Source organism: Sturnira hondurensis, unplaced genomic scaffold (assembly GCF_014824575.4).
Source record: "Sturnira hondurensis isolate 20B ecotype Veracruz unplaced genomic scaffold, ASM1482457v3 Scaffold0008640, whole genome shotgun sequence".
Classification (NCBI taxonomy): domain Eukaryota; kingdom Metazoa; phylum Chordata; class Mammalia; order Chiroptera; family Phyllostomidae; genus Sturnira; species Sturnira hondurensis.
The window spans coordinates 2462692-2485840 of NW_028081271.1; positions in this window are offsets into that span (position 1 = coordinate 2462692).

The following is a 23149-nucleotide window of genomic DNA, read 5'->3' on the forward strand; positions in this document are numbered from 1 at the left end:
GATGCCCCAAATTGGTGATGCCCCTGAATCTCCAGCAGGAGCTTACTCATATCCTTCACCTGAGGTTCTCCCGGGCTGCACATCCTTTCTGATGCATGTCTGCAAGTTTTTCTGCATTCCCTATTCAAATCCTTCTTACGTGGTATATATTTTCTGTCATCTCTTGTGTTTCAGTTTGGATTATCATAGTATGTAATCAGATTCAGTATTTTGCTTTATAGTTGGCAATTCTTTTGTGCTGTTGAAAATAGCATTTTCAGGGTTTAAAACATAAGGATGTTTCTCTAGTAATTTTACGAGTTTGTTTTGTTTTTATTATTGTTTATATTTAGGTCTATATCCTGCAGGAAATGGTCTGTCTGCAATATGAGACATTCATCAAATATATTTAGTTCCTATTTATTCAACAGTTTATTCTGTCAGATTGACAAATAATGACACATGCATCCTATTCTACGAGGATCTTTTCTGAGCCCTCTCTCGGTCTGTTTTCTAATAAATTATATGCAAATAGATAAAGCCTTCAATACTCATTTACATTTTATTATAGAAAATCTAAAGCAAATGCACTTTGTTTTCTTTTCAACTGGTCTTCAATATTGGATATCTGTTCTTCCAAAGAAATGTTTAGCATCCAGTGTGCAGTCCTGTAAGATAGACATATTGGGGTTTGGGTTGGTAATATGTTGATTTCATTATTTTTTGTAATATTTAACAACTTTATGATACTTACAGACTATGTGAGTAGCCATCTCTAAATAGAACACACTGCATGCCAGGCACTCTTGCAACTCTGTTTTATCCTCATCACAGTGTGTGAGATAGGTATTTAATTAGTCCATTTATACATCAGACAACTACAACAAAGCTTAAGAATCTTGCCCTAGTTTCATGCAGCCAGGAAGGGGTGATGGTGCTGGCGCAAACCAGATTACCTGGCCTCAGAGTCAGTGCAGTGCCCATGAGAGGGTGATCCTGCGTGTCCCCGACTCCCTATCCCAGTATGCTGTTAAAGGCGCCCCCCAACTTTATCTGCATGCATTAGAATGCAAACCATCCGAGTACAGAGGGATTTCTTTCAATTTTTTTTAACTGCTGCCTTTCCAGCTCCTAGAATCGTTCCTGGCAGACATGAGAGATCCAATATTTATGTCTTAAAGTTAATGATTTTCAGTTGTCCTGAATCTTGGTGTGTAAAAACAAACAAACAAACAAACAACCCAAGCCCCTAAATTGCCCTGGACTTTTTAAGAAAATGTATTTTTCTATTGTTATCTATCCCACAGTTAAATCAACAGTGTATTCTTTTATTTTTAAAGACTATTCAGTCATCTATTTTTAATGCATTGTCAAAGTATTACACATTTTTGCCGGTTGGTTTGAAGATAATACCATCATATTTAACATCTTTTATAAATAAAAGACTGGAACAAAACATTTGGCATGCCTCTCTTATGAATCATAAAGAGCTGGAACTGGCTATGCTTCCTCAAGAGCAATACTGAAGGACGCGGCATTGCTATTGGGTTAGACCGTTTTCCTACAGGACTACGGTGTCCTCCGGTGAGTGCCACGCAAGGGTTAGAAACTTTAGTGTGAGACACACCGTTTTCCTTACTTTCTGATACACACACTCGCCGGTTTGTCTTTTTAAGTAAAGAACATGACATGTCTCAGCCCAGCAGCTCTCCTTCACTTCCCTGGAACGCCGTTTCTCCATTCCGTTTAGAGTATTGATTACTAGACCCCGAGCGTAGAAGGCATCTTGTACGGAGCGTGCCGCTCTGACTGGCTGATTTCTGGAGAGGCCCACTGATGTGTTCATGGTCGTATGTGGAATTGACAACCAAGCTGAGTCCTGGTTGGATTTTAAAATATTTAACAAATCTCTAGTTCTTAACCTATCTTTTTCATAAGATGCTTAACTTCACACATTAGCTAGGTTATTTTATTTTTTGCAGGTTTCTATTTTTTACACCATTTATACACATCACAGGTGTTTATTTTCATCCGTCTCTAACATTTTAAATCCATCTTGAAAGGGTTCTTTAAAATCTCTATGAAGATATTTATTCCTGATTACAATTTGGATAGCACAGACATTTCCCTGGTCCTCATGCAGGGATCAAAGTAAGAGGGAGGCCCTGCTGGCTGCCTGCCCTGGAGGTTCAGAGAGATGCCCCACCTGAGAGATCTGGAAAATGAATGGGAGATAGAACCGTAAACATGAGACAATGTATTATGCTTATTACCCTGGGGGATCGCGTTGCAAACTTGACTTCCCTTGGCTTCAGAGTGGCATCTCTAAATGTGAGGGTGGTAAAGCATTTCTGGGTGAAAAGCAGAAGATAGGGCACCTGTAGGTGTAATGAGACCAGAAAGGGCTGGACTCACAAGGCAATGGTGACGTCATGCCCTGCAATGAGGAGAAGAGAGAAAAATATGGGGCGGGACCAGGCTGGGGTGGCCCTCCTCCTCATTCAACCCGCTCTGGCTTCAGCAGGTTTAATGATTTTTGTTTGTTTGTGTGTTTCCTGTGTGTGTGTGTTTAAAAATAGATCACACAAATTTTCATGTAGTACATTTAGTCCTACATGTTAGTTCAAATGATATTTTGCCGGATGTCTTAGGAATGTGTTAGGAATATTGTTTTGGTAGTACCGTTGTTTTCAAATTGAGACCATATTAACCAATGTGTCAGAGAAATTCTATTTTAAACACTATTTCCTCTAATTATTAGTTCAAATCACCTTCCCTCACTATTGAAAACCTTTTAGCCAAATTCAGTTCCTTGACCCTTGAAGGTGTGGTATTTCTTGGCATTGACCCCTGGAGACATCTCAGGTTACTGGACCCTTCCTCTCCTGACGGGCTGCACACTTGCCCGACTCAACCCACGACACCAAGCAGTGTTAAGGGTCTGCCTCTGTTGGTTGCTTCATTACGCAAGGTCTCCATGAACAGAATGGCCTTCATATTTGGTAATAAGCTCAAGAAACAGGTGTACTACACTCTTAAACCTCACAACCAAGTGATGAGCATCGTCACTGTGTACTTCCTGACTCAGTGCCCAGTAGTAACAGCAATCGTGTTTTATCATCTCTGGCAGTTGTTTAATTGGAAAAGACACACTTAACAGTCGCAGGTTCTTGGTGATCACCGCATCTCATTCTGATTGGACAAGGTGCGATTGTCCAATCACAGATCAGATCAGACAGTTTCTCTGCGTCCCTCACCTAATTTGTACGGCTGACGATCTATTTGCCCATGCTGTTTATCTTTGTGGTCTGTATTTCATATCACATTCATTATCTTGGGGTTTTTACCATCAATTAATTTTACTTTCTCAGCATGATCTCATGGGCTAATATGAATTTGATCTTGTTCTGTTTGGACTTTATTCCTACTTAAGAAATGTGCTGTTCAGAACTCTTTCCTTGCTCTGTTTTTCGTGGCAACGTGGCTATATCCCAATTTAACACTAGTTTCAGCTGGTATATTAGATCTGATACTAACTAATACAGGCACACACAGGGAAATCAAATGTATTGAATTTGAAAAGAATTTTTTTAAAAAACTGATGATGAGGAAATCTTTGCTGGAAACATAAAAGAAATTATAAGGTTTTTCCTAGTTGATACTTGATATGTTGGTAGCAAAATCTTTTGTTGAAGTTAAAGGTCAGTGATCTGAAAGAGCTAATTACCCAAGGTCAATGTTGCTAGTATTCTGAAAATGTGTCTCTTATCAGTCTGAGAGGTCATGGGAAGTTCTTTTTTGAGCACAAAACTATAAACACTCCCATTAAATAAAGTTTATAAAACAAATATCAACCAGTAATGTCATAGTTGGGCAAAGTTGCATCAATTACAAATGTTCCCCATGTGTTAAAGCTCCTTTAACTTTTATCAGCATGTAATTATTGTAGAATAGATCATTGTAATGATTCATTCTGTATGAAGTCATTTGACAACACAATTAGCTTTGTGATGAAATTTCTATTCTTTTGATCATTCTGTACCTAACATGAACGAGGATAGTTCTACATCTAATTTCCTGAAATTAGAAGATTAAAGACAGAAACAGCCTCTTGTATTTAAATGAGACACGAAATGACTAGATTGCATTAGCCCTTCAGATGTGTGTCCTGGAATCGCAGAACTTTGACTGTGGGGTGGCTGTTTTCCCTCATTATTCACCCATCAGATCTTTGGGTGCCATGGTGCTGCACTCATTATCGCCTGCATTTTCAAAGGGTGCTTTTAACCGTGATCTGGCCATTACAGAAGAGGTCTTGCAAGTTCTCAGGAACGACACACATCCGTGCGTTGTGCAAAAACTTAAGAAATGCGGCCTCAACGAGCCAGAATAGAATTTCTGAAAACCTGTGCAAATGTGGCCGTGTGCTGTAAAGACAGTACTTTGTGGTTGTGCATGTGTTTTATTGTTATTGGCTACACACTTACTAAATGCAGTTAAGTCATAGTATGTTCTTATAGCCAAGATTTTTGTTGCATACTAGTTAATCATCGAGGCTTCTCTTTTCCACTTAAAATGTATTTCAACCACAAGCATCTTTGATAGTCAATGAAACTTATATGGACTTTTATTCTCCATCTAGTAAATACAGAAAGAGATTTAATTGCTGTGAAAACAAGACAAAATGAGTTCAATATCTATTAAGATTTGGTTAAGGATAGAAACATAGCTGAGGCACATTATATTATGTTTTTGTGATTTAAGATGATACTCTCAAATTACTTCCTGTTGTCGGCTAACACAAAAAAGCATAATTTTATACTTGAGTGTCTAGAAGTTATCTTAAATATTTTAAAGCTATATTTGTTTATAGATCAAGTTTTATTATTTGGTAGGTAGAATTTTGCCCCTCAAAAGATGCCCAATAAAATATTTGATGATAACAAAGTCACAAAATAATTTTTATAAAGATGCTTGTGAAAACTATCATACATTATATAAACACAAATACTATTTCTCTGTGCCCAATACCTCTATTAAATTGCTATTGCCGATAGTACATTGTTTTTGAATTGGTAAATAGGGTAAAGAATAAAACTCTCCATAAACTATCATCAGCTCCTGATTAAGTAGATTTCTTATGAAAGGAATTTCTCATTAAAGGATTTAGAGAAGTGGATGATTCTAACCTCACTTGTACTTAATTTTGAGATATTTGGACTCAGAATTGTTTTTTTACCTTATGTACAACTTTACCTGTAGAATCTTTGCAATTCTTATTCTCACCCTGGGACATTAACTGTTGGCTTGAGTTCCCTAAACACTAAAATTAATGTAACCAGAACTCCATGTGGAGAAATACAGCAAGAGTTTTTTGCCCTTAGATGAAACTGAAAAGAGAAATGATTTTTTCCTCTTCATATTTGTGTTTTTGAAGAGGAGATGTAAATCTTTTAACCTCACAGAAACAGCACTCCAACATTCAACATTATATGAGGAAATTATATTTATTTAAACTTAAAGGAAACATTGAATGATATTGACGGAAAGTTATAATTAAGATTTTACCATTAAAATTTAATTAACGTGGAATACAGATTATTTTTGCTTGAGAAAAATCAGAATTAACTGACCAGTAGTTTTAAAGATATCGGTGTTATCCATAGGCTTATAGGTGGGCAGTGCTCTTTCTCCAGGCTGCTTTTAGTTCTGCCTATAGTCAAAAGCAGAGCAACTTCCAGCAATGCCTGTCTTTGCCTACCTGTTATCAACACCTCATTTGTGCAGTTGGAATTATCACAGAAAGTCCAATTGCATTAGTTTCCTAGGCTGCTATAGTGCAGTACCACAAACTAGGTAGTTTAGAGCAACAAACATTTTATTCCCTCATAATTATTGAAGCTAGAACTTTAAAATTAAGATATTGGTAATACCACGGTTCACTCTCTGGCTTTAGGAAAAAAACTCTGCCTCTTCCTGGCTCCCAATGGTTCTGGCACCAGGCGGTAACTCCTGGTGCTCCTGGTTTATAGCTGCGTCACTCCAGTCTCTGCCTCGGACTGCATACCTTTCCTCCTAGGTGTGTGACCCGAAAATAAAACACTAAAATAAAACACCAAGTGTGTGTCCTGTTATGACATTATTGCTGATCTGGTCACTGTCAAATCTATGGCTTGTTCCCTGAGATAGACCCACTCATGTTTCTGCATCTTTCCTGACTATTACTCCCCACAGGGTTGAACCTATAACCTATCGTCTCAGGCTGGGCCAGCTCTGTGGGAAGTCAACAGGGACACCTCCGTGTGTATGTGTTTGTGTGTGTGTGTATCTTCATACTCTCACCTCCCTCAACACTTACCCACCAAGAAAAAAGGAGACACATTTTTGGTTTGGAGAGCACCAGGAATTAGTGTATTGTGTGATGAAAGATAGATATTTTAAAACACCATTTATAATAATAACCAGATAGACAAACATCAATATTTGAAATAGAAGGTTATGTCCCACTTTTGTCTGCAGTGTTTTCAGATGTTCTTGGTTTATAATATTAATCATCAAAGCTCTGCAATAGTGAGGAATGTTCCAGCAAATGTTCCAGCAAATCTCTAGAATGTATATATGCATGCCCAACACTTGCTCGTTTGAGATAATTAATAATTATTTGGACTAGTCAATGAATATATAAATAAATCCCATAAACTGAGGGAAGACTTCATTTAAAAATAGTTCTTTATAAGATCTGGAAATGTCATTTTATTATTTTTATACTTGAAACTAACTTGATTTAGGTAGTATGACTTCCCATTAATTAGCCCCCCTGAAAAACTAATTTTTAAATCTGATGACTAAATGCTCCTTTCTTTTGGGGGAATTTATGATACACGAGCACACACACAAACAAATGATAGAACTGCTTTTAATAATGCAAGGTTTTATTTTAGTCTACTCCTTAACTAGCATGTTTACATCCCTAGATATCAACTGTAAAATTAAAGTAATTATATATTACTTCAAAAGAACATACTGTTACCTATAACAAAGCCATTCCCATAAAAACAGTGTTAGCCAAACAAACCCGGACGATGTAGCGTGCAGAATAGAATTCCGTGTGTTTGTTTGCCTCCGTTCTTATTTCGCATTTGTCTGTTACTTTAATTTTTGGCTCTCTTTCTGTTAACAAGGGTGGCCCGAGCCTTTGTGACACAGACCAGTCAGTTCTGAAAGAATGTTCTGAAATCTGCACTGAGATGTTGTCTGCGCGGCCCTCTCCTTCGGACTCCTTTACCAGACGCCTACACAAAGGGTTTAATTGACAGAAATACTGCAAATCACCAAGCAGGTGTTGTGTTTTGAGGAGCTGGAGAGAAAAGCCTGCGATCATTCTTTCCAGAACAGAAAGTTAATGACTTAACACTTGAAGATTCTATTGAAAGTCTCCCAAGTGCTGTCTTGTGTTACGTTCTTTGTAAGACAGGCTATCTTTCTATAGTATGTCACAACTCTTTAGTCAATAAAAGATGCACTTGTGTGTGGAAATGTGAGATTGCAAGTATTTTTGTTAAAGATTCTGATGTAAAAGGTGTCCCGAAGAAAGTAACGGCATGATTTTTTTTGGGAAAACACTAGAAGGCATGAGAGTCCCAATGAAAACTTCACATGCACACGAACCTTTGCTCAGCACTTAGACCGAGTTGACAGCCTCTGAGTGATGGGTCATTCTGGAAAAAACAAAGGCAATGATGATGCCATCTTCTAGTGAGTCAGTTTTCCAAGAGGAAATATTTTACCCACTTGCATATAGCACTAATGGAATAGGTACATGCCTTGAAACTTTTGGCTGTGTGTTTTGAATAAATACGCATCTTCCCCTAGCTAGTGCATTTTAGAAAACATCTAAGAAATAGCTCACAGGGCAGGCTGAGCCCGACGTCCCGTTATCATAGTGTCGGTCATCAGTATTCCATCTCGATGTGTTTCCTCAGTTAGCTGGGAAGTTTTCTGTTTCTCTGACAGGTATTCTCTCAGATGAGGTCTGATCCTAGAGAGCCTCTAGGAGCATTTCTATGTCAACAGGGAGACCATACAGACCCGGCATCAAAACAACAGATGCATCTCTTTGTGGAAATGTTCAACATGGGTTAGCTATTCAATTATGGAAGCTGTTAAGGGGAAGCCCGCCAGGTCGAATTCTCTGCTCTTGGTCGAAGCAGCAGAAGCCCTGATGAAACATTGATAGGGTGCCCTTGGCCATGCCGACTGCTTTCCACGGACCCCGGCAGCCTAGGCACACCCTGAGTGTCTGCTTTCGTCCCTGGCCACGAAAGTCATACATTATATGTAAGTAACTGTTAACAAAAAAGAAACAAAATGTATGTGGGTTTGAGGTAGAAGACCTTCCATGCACTGGAAGCGTGTTAATTTGCACGTTGGCAAACTGCACACACAGACACACAAATGAAAGGCAGTCCCGCAGATTTGTCCGCAGAAGTGTGAGTTAGGGAAGCGTTACTCGTTTTGTCATGCACAATGGAGACACACGATAGGCACCCGCCTCCCCACAGCGTGGGGGGGGGGGAGGGAGAAAGAGTATTTTCTTCTAACATTCACCTGGGCACCGTTTCTCATCTTGTTTTACGTGGTTTGTCATAAACAGGTGCTTGCAGATTGCTCACATTCATTATTTTTAATAACATCCTTGTAATGAAAAATTTTGAGACTAGGTGATTTTTAAAAACATCTCAACATTCGCTTCTCTTGACCAATAAGGTGCTTCGTTGAGAACTGATGATGCTTTAGGTGTGGTTGTTCGTAACTGTGAGGTTGCTGTCCTTTCGCTGTTCATATTTTTTTATCTTCTTTTTCTTAGATAAGTCCCTTTAACCTTTCATATAGTAAGAGCTTGGTGATGATGAACTCCTTGAATTTGACCTTATCTGAGAAGCACTTTATCTGCCCTTCCATTCTAAATGAAAGCTTTGCTGGACAGGGCAACCTAAAACCAAAGCAAACCAAGAGGACAGCTAGATCAGGAGCGGAACCATAGAAATGAAGATCACATGGAGGGTTAGCAACAGGGGAGTGGGAGGAGGAGAAGCGGGGAGAAGGTACAGAAAAAAAGTAGCATAGATGGTAGGTAAAAATAGATAGGGGGAGGGCGAGAATAGTAGGGGAAATATAGAATCTAAAGAACTTAAGACACGTGGTTATAAACTAAAGCAGGGATGGGTGGGGGAGGGGATGTGCAGGGCAGAGGGGAATGAAGGGGGGAATAGAACAACTATAATGGTATAATCAATAAAATATATTTTAAAAAAGAGAATTGATGATGCTTTCCCTTGGTTACTGGGCATCAGAGGTTTTTGATGCTTCTGCCAGTTAAAAGACATAGTAAATAGTTCTGCTAAAAGTGTTCTTTAGAAATGGTATAGGTATGAACAGAACACTCTTAATGGCTACTATTTAATATTTAATGGAGAAAATACACCAGAAAGAATCTTGCTTTGTAAGACTCATTCCTCCTGTAAAGAACTCTGGGAAATTTTGTCATTAATTAGTTTTTTATATTTAGTTTATCAGTTTTATAATAAATATTTCTTGAGTGTCTACTACATGGAAACAGTACTTAACCTGAAGATGTGGCAGTGAGTAAACAGACCTGTTACATTTTTTCAAGATACGGACGTTAAGCTCCTAACTGCCAGTTAAGTAATTACCATCGCTATCATCGTCATGAAAAAGTGTAGAGTGCTGTGGGGGAAGGTAGCAGGGCGCCGGAGATGTCTCTTTGGGGCTTCTGGACAGAGTGTCAGGATGCAGAGAGGATCTGTGCACCGTGGGGGCAGGAGGAGGGCGCGGCTGTCCAGGTAGACGGAACAGCCTGTGCCAAGCTGGAGCTCGGAGGAGCTGATTCTTCTAAGAAATGAGCAGAGGGCTGTGCATCCTGGGAGCAGGACTGAGGCTGGGAAAGGCACCCAGGATGGTACAGGCTGATAAACCAAGTCAAGAATTCTGGTCTTTTTTGTTCAGTGTGAAGAGGAGCCATCGAAGGCAGTTAAACATATAAACAGTGCATCTGAAGCTGGAAAGTATCTTAGGTTCATATGGTACGATCTTGCATCTTCCACAGCAGGGGCCCTAGGAAGGGAAGGGTTTTCCCAAGTTCGCCGTGCAAGTGAGTGCTGAAATTGGAAATAATATTTCTGAACTCCTCACAATGGTGTCCGTGATGACATGTAACAGTGGGTTAGAGACCCTGGCCCCCCTCCATCCCACACAGAGGTGTGGTAGCTGGGACAGGAGTGGAAACAGGCAGTGCTGCGTTTGGGGGAACACCTGTATGATTGATGGGGGGTTGTATGGTCAAGCATGCTGACAACATGAAAGGCTATGTTGTATTAAACTTTATACATGTTACTATTTGAAATTCATTTGTAAAAAGGTTGTATATTTGGCCTGCTCCTTATTTTTCCACATCCATCAGCCCACTCACTCCCAGAAGCGATTTAATTTTAACGATCTAATTTATGAGTAAGAAACAGAAACCCTGTGGTTGAGTCACATGGCGTAAGAAGTGCTGTGGGGTGGCCGAGAGGCAGCGGTGTGTCGCAGCTGGGAGTCCTGACTCCTTTGGATGGAAACGCCACTCTGTATATCCTGCACTGGGGACAAAATTACTCGACCTCCATGTTCTTCAGGTGTGTATGAGGGTGTGTTTGTATATGACGTCTGTCTGGAAAAAGTGCAGCCATTGTTAATATAATGAGAGTGGTGTACATGACATTGATGTGACCTGGCAGCCAAGGAGAGTGGACTGGAATGCACGTGCATGAACAATGACATCTTCTCTGTACTAGTCAGTGGGGGTGGTAGACAACATTGAGTGAGCGTGCGTACTGTGTGGTTATCACATTCAAAATGATTGAGCAAGCAGAGCAATGAACCGGCATCAGATTTTGCATTATACTTGACCATTCCTCTGTGGAAACTGTCTGGGTGATTCAGAGGCCACAGCTATGGGCCACTGGTGATTGGCAGTTTCATCATGACAAGGCGCCCACTCACGCATCACGTCTCATGTAGAGTTTTTTGGCAAAACATCCATTCACCCAGGTGTCTCAGCCCAGATTTGTTGCCCTTTGTTGCACTTCTGGCTTTTCCAAAACTAAAATCACCTTTGAGAGGGGAGAGATTTCTGACCATAGGTGAGATTCAGGGAATACAAAAAGGCAGCTGATGGCGATTGGAAGAACTGTATGAGGTCCCAACGTGCCTACTTTGAAGGGGACTGAGGCATCATTTTCCTGTGTATAGTGTTTCTTGTACCTTGTATCTTTTTCAGTAAATGTGTCTATTTTTCATATTACATGATTGAATAATGTCTGGAGATATATATATATATATATATGTATATATATATATATATATATATATATACATATATATATATATATATATAAAGAGATAGAGAATGTGTGCTAGCTGTTTCAGGATAAAGATACTTGAACTAATGAAGAAGTATAGTAATTAATAAGATTACTTAGGTTATTTGGTTATTTTCTGATATATAGTAAGCACATAATAAATATAAACAAGTATAGCTATTTATATAAGAAAAGACAAACTTTAAAGAGTTAGTTATGTGGACAGAAATCAACAGCTATGATGGACCAGGTCCCATAAGCTCTTTATCAATATTGAATCGACCATCTTACCTGGACAGTGAGAAGTAGAATGGATTTCTCACTGTGTAGTACACTGAATCTCTCATCTTACCTGGGCATGGAGATACAGTCTGAATCCCTCATTGTAAGGAGAGACAACCCTTCCCTTTAGCTAAAATTGTTGGAATGAGCCGCAAGCAATATAATTTGTGAAAAGAAGATACAATGTCTGAACCTCACCTTACCTGCATCCCACGACGCACTGCACACTCAAAACCAAGGGTTTTACCAAATGAAAATGGCGATCTTTATATCCTCTGCTGCCTTATAAAATACGAATGAAATATCAGCTTGCGTAATAATAGCTGATGTGATACCCAACACAACTGTAGAAATTTCCCCGTCCTTTACACCTGGCTGTGGAGGATGTTGGCAAATAAAGATTATAGATACAATTTTCACATTTGTTGCTAAGGCAAAATGTGAGGGCTAGCCTTACAAAGCCAGGCAACACTTAGACCAGGGGGTCCAACCTGCGGCCTGTGGGCTACATGTGGCCCAGGACAGCTGTGAATTCGGCCCAACGCACAATCCTAAATTCACTTAAAACATTACTTAGTTTTATTACTAACTTCGATACTAAGTTTTATTACTTAAACATATATATTTTCCATATTAGTGATTGCAATTTTGGTACCTGCTTGGTGATGTTAAAAGATTATCAAAATGGCCACTGCATAATTAGGGTTATTATGTGAGGACTTTTTTGCTTATCTTTGGTGGCAGATATCATGAAAATTATGCATGGACCTCTTTTTTTGGTCATCGGTTTTCTTTAGTGTTGTATATGTAATGTGTTGCCCAAGACAAGTCTTCTTCCAGGGTGGCCCAGAGATGCCAAAAGGTTGGACACTCCTGACTTACAAAATCACAACACCTGTTCTGCAGGCCTGCCCATCTCCCTGGGTGATAAGGCCACCTGTTTGGTCCTTTATGTTGGACTCCGTTCCTCAAGGAGGACGCCCTGGCCTTTGTGGGCGTGCCTCTTCCCTGCATGCATAGCGCCCCAAATGGATGGGTAAGGAGCGCATTTGCCAGAATACCAAAGCATTTGTCCCTCCTCATCTTCCATGTCTTCTATGACCTCAGCTTCTGCAATTGACCTAGAGCCTCACAGAAAAATGGGACAATTTAGGCAACCTTTTTAATATCATTCAAAAACCTGTGCCCTTAGTTTTTGAGACCATACTGCTTCAGCTGACCTTGCCTACCTTTGCCTCAAAAACTCACTTGCATCCAACACTCCAAGTGTGTGCTCCCCATCTGCTCCCCAAGACATATAGAGGTCTCTCATATTTAAAATTCCACCCTGGCTGGGCTAGCTCAGTGGATTGAACACAGGCCTGCGAACCAAAGGATCGCCATTCAATTCCCAGTCAGGGCACATGCCTGGGTTGCAGGCCAGTTCCCAGCAGGGGACGCAGGAGAGGCAACCATACATTGATATTCTCTTCTTCTCTCCTTCCCTTCCCCTCTAAAGATAAATAAATAAAATCTTTAAAAAATTAAAAAAAATAAAATTCCTACCATGCCTGGCCTGTCTGTCTCTTGTACAATTCTCTGTCTGTTTTAACAGTAGGTTACCCTCCATTGAAAACATCCCCTACCACCACATTCCAAAGACTGTCTCCCAATGGCAGAATTCAGACTGCCACTGAATTCTGAAAGTAATATCTCTCTACTTTTCTCAATTAAATTACGCCCATAAATTAACATTTTATAGGCAGGGTGGGTATATTCCCTGAAAGTCAAACCATATCTTCCTATAAGACAGATTTCTGAATTAGACTTCTTTGCATTCATAGGAATATCCATAATTTGCTATGAAGATGATAGACTTAAAGATTACAATTATCCTATAAATATCTAACTGATTAATGGTAGATCCATGGGGTTGCTCATTTGCTGTGTTTTATCATTCAGTACCTGTATATCACTTCTACATGAACTAGAAAGTGGAAAAATGTTTTCGTATTTATGTATCATTCAGCCCTGTGAAGAGAACACTATTCTTCTAAATCCCCAAAAAACAATTTTTCACATTTTTCATATTTAAAGTGCGTGAAGTCAGTAAATTCACAAGTGAACATAGAACTTGTTCTTTTGAGAGCAGAATCTCGAGGTTTATTCTATCAAATCATCCTGCATATGCAAATGTTGTTTGAATGCAATTTAGCTGCATACTAAGCAACACCAAGATCTCAAGGGTCAGAGGTTTGACAGCATTCTCTGCATGATAATTATACAGGCAAATGTTTGATGTACAGATGTGTGTGTTGAAATAGGTCACGGTTAGATGGATTCATCTATTTTACGCAATCCCTCATTTGGAATTGTTTATCAGGATTTGTTTTAGAATGTGTGACTTTGGTTTCAGTTCTACAATGAATTCAAAATGGTGTTTGTATTCGCCCAAAATATAGCATATATTTACTATGCAGGTAGCAGGGGACTTATAAAAATCTCAATGAACACTAGAATAAATTACATTAATTTTTTTCTCACTCTCTTTGTGATTAGATATGTTTTTGAACTACAAGTGACCTGGCCTCTGTCATAAGTTTCTCTGGGATTATGTTATTTTTTATTCTCTAGCTGAGGAACTTAGTTCTGTTAACTTTCTCACACTTATATTTTGGCATTTCTAGTCATATAATTTTTAACTTGTGTATGTACTTCACTAACAAGGTTCCCACTTATAAAATGTGCCCACCAGTATAGCTTAGCAACACACCATTATTGTGAAGCATACATTTTGACATTTCACATCAAATGTGGAAATAATAACTAAATAAAATACAATAGGTACTTTAAATTTATTCTAAAGGAAAAGTAGCTAGAAAGTCAGTGACACTAGAAATCTCCAATATTTTTAGTATTAAGATAAGTTACTGTTGTATTCGTTCACTTAGCACCTATTAAGCTCTACTGTTTTGAACCTTCATGGTGGGCACATAAATATAATCAGGAACAAGGTAGATTTGGTTCTTGCTCTGGGGAATATGTAGACACAAACTGGAACCAAGTTTTCACAGATGAACATGGTGCACTGTGCCCAATATTCCACTTCATAAAGAATTCTGTATGAAAGAATTACTTACTATGGAAACTTCTCTTTATTTATTTTACATCATAAACTAATTTCCTAAAGCATCTCCTTACCAAGCGTTTCCCCAGTTCATCTTCATAGAGGCTTTCAGAAAACTTACATGGTCTCCTGTGATCCTCACATAAAATGAAGCTGTTCTTGGCCTCTTATCCAGTGGAACACTATTTGTATGTATAGATTAATATGCCCTGAGTTTGATTATGAAAATACCATAAAATGTACTTAATTCAAAACATTTTAAAGCCACATAAATACTATTTTAAGTGGCCAAATTGATTTTTGGAATAATGTCATTCTTTTAAGAAACCTGACACACTCTCTCTCTCTCTCTCTCTCTCTCTCTCTCTCTCTCTATATATATATATATATATATATATATATATATAATGAATTATGTTAAAACTTTGAATTAGTTTCTTTTTTGCTTTTTTAAAAAAGATTTTATTTATTTGTTTTTAGAGAGAGGAAGGAAGGGAGAGAAACATAAATGGGCTGCATCTTGCACACCCCCAACTGGGTACCTGGCCTGCAACCCAGACGTGTACCCTGACTGGGAATTAAACCAGTGACCTTTCATTTTGCAAGCTGGCACTCAATCCACTGAGCCACACTGAACATGGCTGAATTAGTTTCATTGATTGGAATTTTATGATAAAGCCAGATTATTTAAGTACCTATGGTCATGGATTTTAATTTACAGAATGAATGTATTCTATCATAACTATTCACATTTGTATAAACTATATTTTATTCATTACCTATACTTTGAATTTTCAGAATAAGAAAAAAGGTGATCAAAACAAATATTTATAAAGATAAATCAGACTAATCAGAATTTTGGCTTTAGCCATATAGTCATAAAATTAGAAAATATTTTTTTATGTGGCTGCTGGTTGTAATTCACATATAAAATTACCAGTTGGAGTCATTAGACCCAAAACCAAGTGCCCGTACACGCTGCGAGAAAATGTACGGATTAGAGAAAACTATACCAATATGCAGTTTATACATGTTTTATCATTGTCCCTATGCGTACAAAATGTAATGCTTCTAAGAAGTACACACTTGTTTGTGGTTTATTATTTAAAATGTGTCATATGGGTATTTTGTTAGGTCGACTTTACTGAGGTGTAATATACAGGCAGTGAAGGTCACCCTTTTTGGTGATACGGTTCAGTGAATTCTAATAAATATGCAGTTGTTAGACCCCCACCCTTCATAGTCAGCCACTAACCCCTGACATCACAGCTGCGTCCTTTGTCCCTATATCTTTCTGCATCAACATGGCATTGTTTTGAAATAATTTCTAAGTTTCCGGCATTGGGTGCCTTATTAGTCGTATCTGGAAACTTTTATTTCAAGGGCAAAAGTATATGCTCATAGCACTGTTACTTCATTGGCGTTCATACAGCATTGCTTCTCTGGAGACTTAGAAGAACAGCTGGTATCTTCAAATTTGCTTTTCCACCTCATTCAGCAATTGTGGATTTCTTCATGTGTCTTAATTGTGCCTTTCTTTGTTTTACAAAAAAAATGTCTATTGTCTCATTCACACTTTCTTAATATATTCCTACAATATTGGCAAACAAAGCTTTTTAATGCTGACCCAAATCTACTAAAATCTGAACTGAAATTGTCTCTGGACATCAGACACACAGAGAAAAAAATCCAGGATCCCAGTGAATTTTGTCGTGAATTTTATAAGTTCTGCGGGCAAGCAGGCTTACTGATTTTTTACACATACTCAGAGAAATTATTGGAAAGCCAGGCATCACCCACATATCTTTATCAGACATTTATAATTGTTCCCAATCTTCTGGCATTTCAGTGAAAAACATCTGTATATTTTGGGATATGTAAATGAATTTATGGGAACAGAACAGTGTTATATAAATGAAACTGTTTGCGATCCAATCCCCTCCAGCTTTGGGGCAGATAGTTCATATATAAACCTGTCTACTGTTGTGACACTGTGCATTCAGTGCCTCTGAGTGACTGAGAGGAAGGTTAACTTTACAACAGAGAGGGCCAAGGTCTCGCCAAGTTCAGGAGCCTGGTGATCTTTTGTGCTGTTGGTCTGCCCTTCTCCTGCTCACTCAATGTCCCTGGTTACACACTCATTGCCAACACACTACACTCCCTACTAGTCCACATGCCTTCTGCATAATTTCTACAGTTTTCCAGCCATAAGCCAGTTGGTACTGTGGTAAAACCATTCAAAGTGCTGTGACCAGGATTTAGACCCCGGTCTTCAAATTCTTTTCCATCACTTGTGGTCTTTGAATACCTATGAAGAGACTGTTTCATCCAGCAAAAACATCCAAGTTGAAAGGAAACCATTGTCTAACGATATATTTATTCATTAGAATCAACTATTAATTGAGCACATACTAAACACAGAGCTATGGCAGGGAGCAGGCCCCTGTTTAGGCTGCATCACGGTGAAGAAAACTGAGCAGAAAGAGTAAAATAAAATAATGAGTCGTTCATACATAAGATATTTAGAGATCATGATTAACATTCCAGTGAAAATAAAACACGGAGTGAGAGTAATTGGAAAAGACACTTCGCCTAAGAGTGCAAGATTGTACTGAAAGTCCAGAACTGGCTGGGGACAGACAATATTGAGAGAGGAAGGAGAGTTAGGATAGAGCTCTCCGTCACCCATGGAGTGTTTCCAGCAGGGGGTGGCAGTCCACTGAGTGGGGTAATGTTGAGAGATTGACTACGATAAAAGCAGGAAAACTCCCATCAGAACGGTCAAAACAGAGTCCTAAGTGTCGCTGCCATTGGCAAGGCAGACAAGGAAGAAAAATCCCTAGCGATGGGTGTTGAAGAACAACTTGGGGGGGTGTGTGTATGTGTGCACATGTGTATAGTGGAGAAAGAGAACCCAGAGAGCTTTTTGTGAGAAGCTGTCTGGGCAGGTTGGTGGGAGATGTGAGGAGGTAGCTTGGCTGGAGAAGGGGTGTATGGGAGTGCACTTCGAGGCTGGCTGGGATCATTCAGGAGGGTGGGGAGCGGAGTGATGAAAGATGAGCCAAGCAGATGGAGGGTTCTCAAAAAGTCTGCCAGGGACCTTGCTTTGATTTTTATAGGACTGAGGTAGGTGCATTAATATAATCAGCAAAATGATTTTGCTTTACAGATATATATCTTAAATAGATTTTTTAAAAAAAAATTTAGTGTAGATGAAAGCCCAGAAGTTTCGGAAGAAATTATATGGACTTTAAATCAGCAGCGGCGTCTATGTGACCTTGGACTTTCACTAAACCATTTTACTGAACTGCAGGTATGCATGTAAGTTAAATGGCACATTATAGAGACAGAACCAACTGAAGGTGTCTCCTAGTTAGCCTGGCATTTGTGGTGACGTAGTCATATTCCCCTTGTTTAATATTCTGTTCACACATTTTCTTAATTAATTTGGCTTGCCCATATAGAAACATTAATAGAACCCTCGACATGCTGCAAAATTCCAAGGTAGAATGATTTATGTAACCTGTTTTAGTTTCTTTGAGAGAAGCAAAGATTCCACTTGCCCTATGATCAAGTGAAGTCTTAGGTTGGTGCCATCTGTCAAGTTTCTTAAGTGACAGTTTAAAATATGCAACAAGGACCCATATTCCGTGTGCCTAGAAATTTATGACCATATCAATTGGCAGCTATGAAAAATCAGCGAAAGCCTCCACACTTTGATTAAGCACCCCTTCGTTCGATCCAGCTTCAGCTCTCTGAAGAACGCAGATAAATTGTGCATGCCTATATTTAGAGTGTGCTGTGGATAACAGGTAGCTCTTTCTCTATATCTAAATGATTTTATATTTATTTCAGTAACCTTTAGGGATTCTTAAAAGCATTGTCTTAGCAACAGAGTTTTTTTTACAGGCACATTTATGATACAACATTTAGTGGTGTAACATTATAATATTCTAACATTCTAGACAATGCTTGATTACCCTTTTCTCTTTATTGGGGTGACATTGGTTAATAAAATTGTGTTCATATCAAATCTACAATTCTGTAATACATCATCTGTAGATTGCATTATGTGCCCACCCCTTAAATTGAAATTATCTTGTATTTGCCACCTGCCATCTTTTATTTGTTGCTAATTATATTCATACATGCGTTCATGTGTTGGTACTCTATTTGCATTTTTATGCTTTTTCTATGTTGTCAGAGGAAATGAAGAATCTCTTCTTTTGTTCATGATTAAATATTACATGAGTAAACTTGTCTTTTTTGGTAAATGGTAAAAATAAAAATTACAAGTACCTCTTAAAAATTTTTTTAAGAGGTACTTGTAATTTCAAAACAAGCAGACCCTATATGAAGAAGCTAGACTAGTACTTCCCGGCTCTTTCAAGTATATGTTTATGGTATATGTTTGTTGTTTTAAATGGGGTCAAATTTTAGATTTTAGGGACAATCATATTTTTATAAACAGTTGCTTAAATTGTCTATCTACTCACTTACTGACCGCCTACCTGCCTACCCTCCATCACTTGGATGAATGAATTGACCACAACCACATCACTACGAGTGCTCATTCATGGGCACAGAGCTTGAAGGGACCTTAAAGACCATGGATTTATCGCCTTTCCTTTAAAAGGTGGAAGCTGAGGCTCCAGGCAGCATGACTAGCCAGTGGGAATCCGAGGACTGGAGTGCCAATGCCCAGGCCCCTGGTTTAAAGCACTCTTTCTCTAAGAGAGCTGACTTTGCATGTATGATGAAACTAAAAGAATAAGTATTTTTTTAAGTCATGCATCTAAGGTAGTCACCCATCTTCATTTACAGATGATGGATCTCATTTTAAAATGGGAGATGTAGATATTTGCTCCAGGGGCAGATAATACAGAACACCTTGACAATGCGACTGATGAAGCTATTATGAAAATAACGTCTTTATCAATGTGTGAACTTAACCTGCTGAATAAAAACCAAACCATTAATAATATATTTCTTTACATGTATGTTTCAAATATTTCTTTGGTAAGCATGCACTCAAAATAAATGTCAGAAAACCAGTTAAACATGGAGAAGAAGCTAAATCCAGGATAATATATACTCTTTAAAAAAAGAACATATATGGTTTTAGAAGTAAAAATCATAGCTTGGTATATCATTCATTTAACAATTGCCCATAGCAGATGTCATATAAAGATAAAATTATACCCTAAAATACTGCTTTCTTTCTTGTCAAATGAATGTACCAACACATCAGAAATAGTAAAGTGATCGATCACTAAGTAGACAAACAATGAATTTCAAATTAATCTATAGGTCATTAACACTCAATTTTACATTGTCTATATTGATTTTACATTCTCTATTATATTTTAAGCTAAAATTTTGTATGAAAGTGTTTATCCAAATTAATTAAGACAATTAAAGTTCTAAAATAAGTGCTCAGAGACATATACATGTATTTGTCATGCAGGCATGCTCACAAAACTGAGACCACAAGAAATGAAAATAACACTTCCAAATGAGAAAGAGCTGACCAAGAATACTAGAGGAAACTTTAACCTGTTAAAAACTGGGCTTCATTTTAATCCCATGCATACCACTGTATCCTGTTTTTGAGCACAAAAGTGTGTTCTGTGTTCAGTGTTGTCAGTCACACGGGAGAACATAGAACAAGTTTGAGCTACATCGTTTACAGAAGGTTGCAAAGTATTACACATATGCTCACCTCCTAAGAAAATGGGATTCTAAAAACTACTTGAGATTTTATAGAAAATTTATAGAAGCAGAAAATATTAGTCTTCTGTTTTTAGATCATTAAGAAACATCAGTACAGCAAGTTTTTAAATGGTCGTTTTGGTTCCTAGAGAACGTGACAATCACGGCACTACATTCTAAATACATTAGAAATGATAACTGCCACTTGAGTGGACATTACGGTTTCATTGTGTGTCATTTTGCTTTGATTGGACCTTTCTTAAACTAGAAGTAGGTCCGCAGTAGTGACGAGACAACCCAGAGCAATGCGCTGTACCCTTTGTCTGGTGTCCCCAAACACTGGTGTTTGAAAACAGTACCTCACTCCACAGCATCACAACCAGGGCACTGATATGGATACAATCCACCAAACTTAGATTTTCTCAGTGTACACTTACTCATCTGTGTGCGAGTGTGTATTTCTGATGATTGTCATGCGTGTGTTCCTCTAGTCACCACTACAGTCAAAATAGTGGCTGGTGTGATCGCCACAAAGACCCTCATACTGCCCTGTAATGTCCACACTCAGCTCCCTCGCACGCCCCTTCCAAACCCTGCCCTCACCCCAGCCCTTGTACCTGCTAACCAGTTCTTCATTTTTAAAGATGTTATACTATGTAATGTTTTAGTTTTTTGGGTTTTTTTTTACTCAGAATAGTCCCTTGGAGATTCACCCAAATCATGTATCAAGATTGTGTTCATTTTTATTGCTCTGTAGTAGTCAGTGGTATGGATGTAACACAATTTGTTTAACCAGTAACCTTTTGAAAGACATCTTGGTCCATTCCAGGTTTTGTCTGTTATAATAAAGATGCTCTGAAAGTTTTTGAGAATTGTTTTGAGTGAAACTAAGATTTTTGTTTCTCTGAGATAAATGCCCTAATGATGAAACCTCTTGATCATGATGCAATTTTAACTCTTTCCAACCTGTTTACCAGAGTGTCCTGTCATTTCCCACCAACAGTGGACCAGTGATTGGGATTTTCACCTGTTTATTAGCATTTAATATTGTTACTATTTTTTTAACCATTCTGATGGGTATATGATAACTCATTGTGGTTTTAATTTTCAGTTCTCTGGCTAATGCTGTCTAACATCTTTTACTGGGTTTCTTTGTTGTCTCTATATCCTATTTAGTGAACTTCAGGGGTTTTGTTTTAGTTTTAAACTTTTTATTTTACCTAACTATTGACTTGAAATTCCCATAACATATAATCAACCATTTTGAAGTGCACAAGTCACAGCATTTCATACATTCACACTATTGTACAATCACCAATTCTGTCTAGTTCAGAAACATCTCCGTCACTCCAAGTAGCAATTCTTACTCATGAAAGAGTTACTCCTCATTTTACCGTGTTTAATTAGATTTGGATTTGCCATTGCTAATTGGGGTTTTTCACTGCTGAGAAATGTGCCAGGTATTTGGATGGCAAATAGGATTTCTCCCAGTCTGTGGTTTCATTTTCCTTGCTCTTCACAGACTTTCACAGGTTAAAATGTTGAGGCCTGATTTACTTATTTCTCCTCTTATGTATCATGCTTTTGGTGCCCAGTCAAAGTATGCATGTCTCCAGCTAAACCTTCAGGGCCCGGTTCCCTACACAATGTTCAACAGGCTCGTGCTGCGTTTGGCCACCTGTCATGAAACACAAGGACTAGGTCATGATCTTGTTATTCTCCAGGCTAATGGTTCCTTACTGGCTCAGCCTCTCTGCTTCCACACTGTGTTGCACTTTCATTTCATTTTTGCTTCATGGAGATGTTTTCTTAGTGAGATCCAATTTCTAAATTACATTTTCCATCCACCACGTGTTGACTGGGCAGCAGCATGGGGTGTGGTAGGGAATATGACGCCACCACGTTACCTTGGCCTTAAATTCATTCAATTCATATTTTGATTAAGTCCCAGCTATGAGCCAGGTCACTGTTCCAGGCACTGAATCAAACAAATCCCTTCATCACAGAGGATTACGGTTTGGAGGAGAAAGATAAAACAATAAACCGATCAACTGAAATAAGTGCTAGGAATTAAACATGAAAGAGAAGATGGGGGGCATTGAGGACAGGGTACAAGTTTTTGTAGCGGGCAGGAGCAAATTCTGTAACAGCAGGATTCTCCAGGAGAGGCAGGACTGATGTGAGAGTGGTAGACCAGGAAGTACCTGCAAAGAACAGCAAAGACTAAGGCCCTTCGGGAGGACCAGCAGGCAGGTGGGCCCTTCCCCGTTCTCGGTGCCTCATTTCTATTCATGTTGCTTAATTACACGTAAGGGCACTTTCCTTAAAATTTTGTTCAAAACTCAATTGTTCACTAACCTTCATGAAGTACACTGCGGTGGGTCCTTTGTTAGTGATTCTCTTGTGCTTACACCAAGTATTTTCCAAATCCAAGATCCAGACTGTTTTCCCCTCAGTCATTGCGTCTACCCCTGCAGTATGTCAGACTCTTTTCGGATTCCATTCTGATTGGTTCTTGATGTCTGCATATTACACAAAGGTTATGGTGTGTATTTGGTAAAATGCACATTAGTTACCCTACAAAGGATCGCCTATGTTAAACATTTTGCAACATGCATACAGATACGTGGTAATGATGTTAGTAAATAAG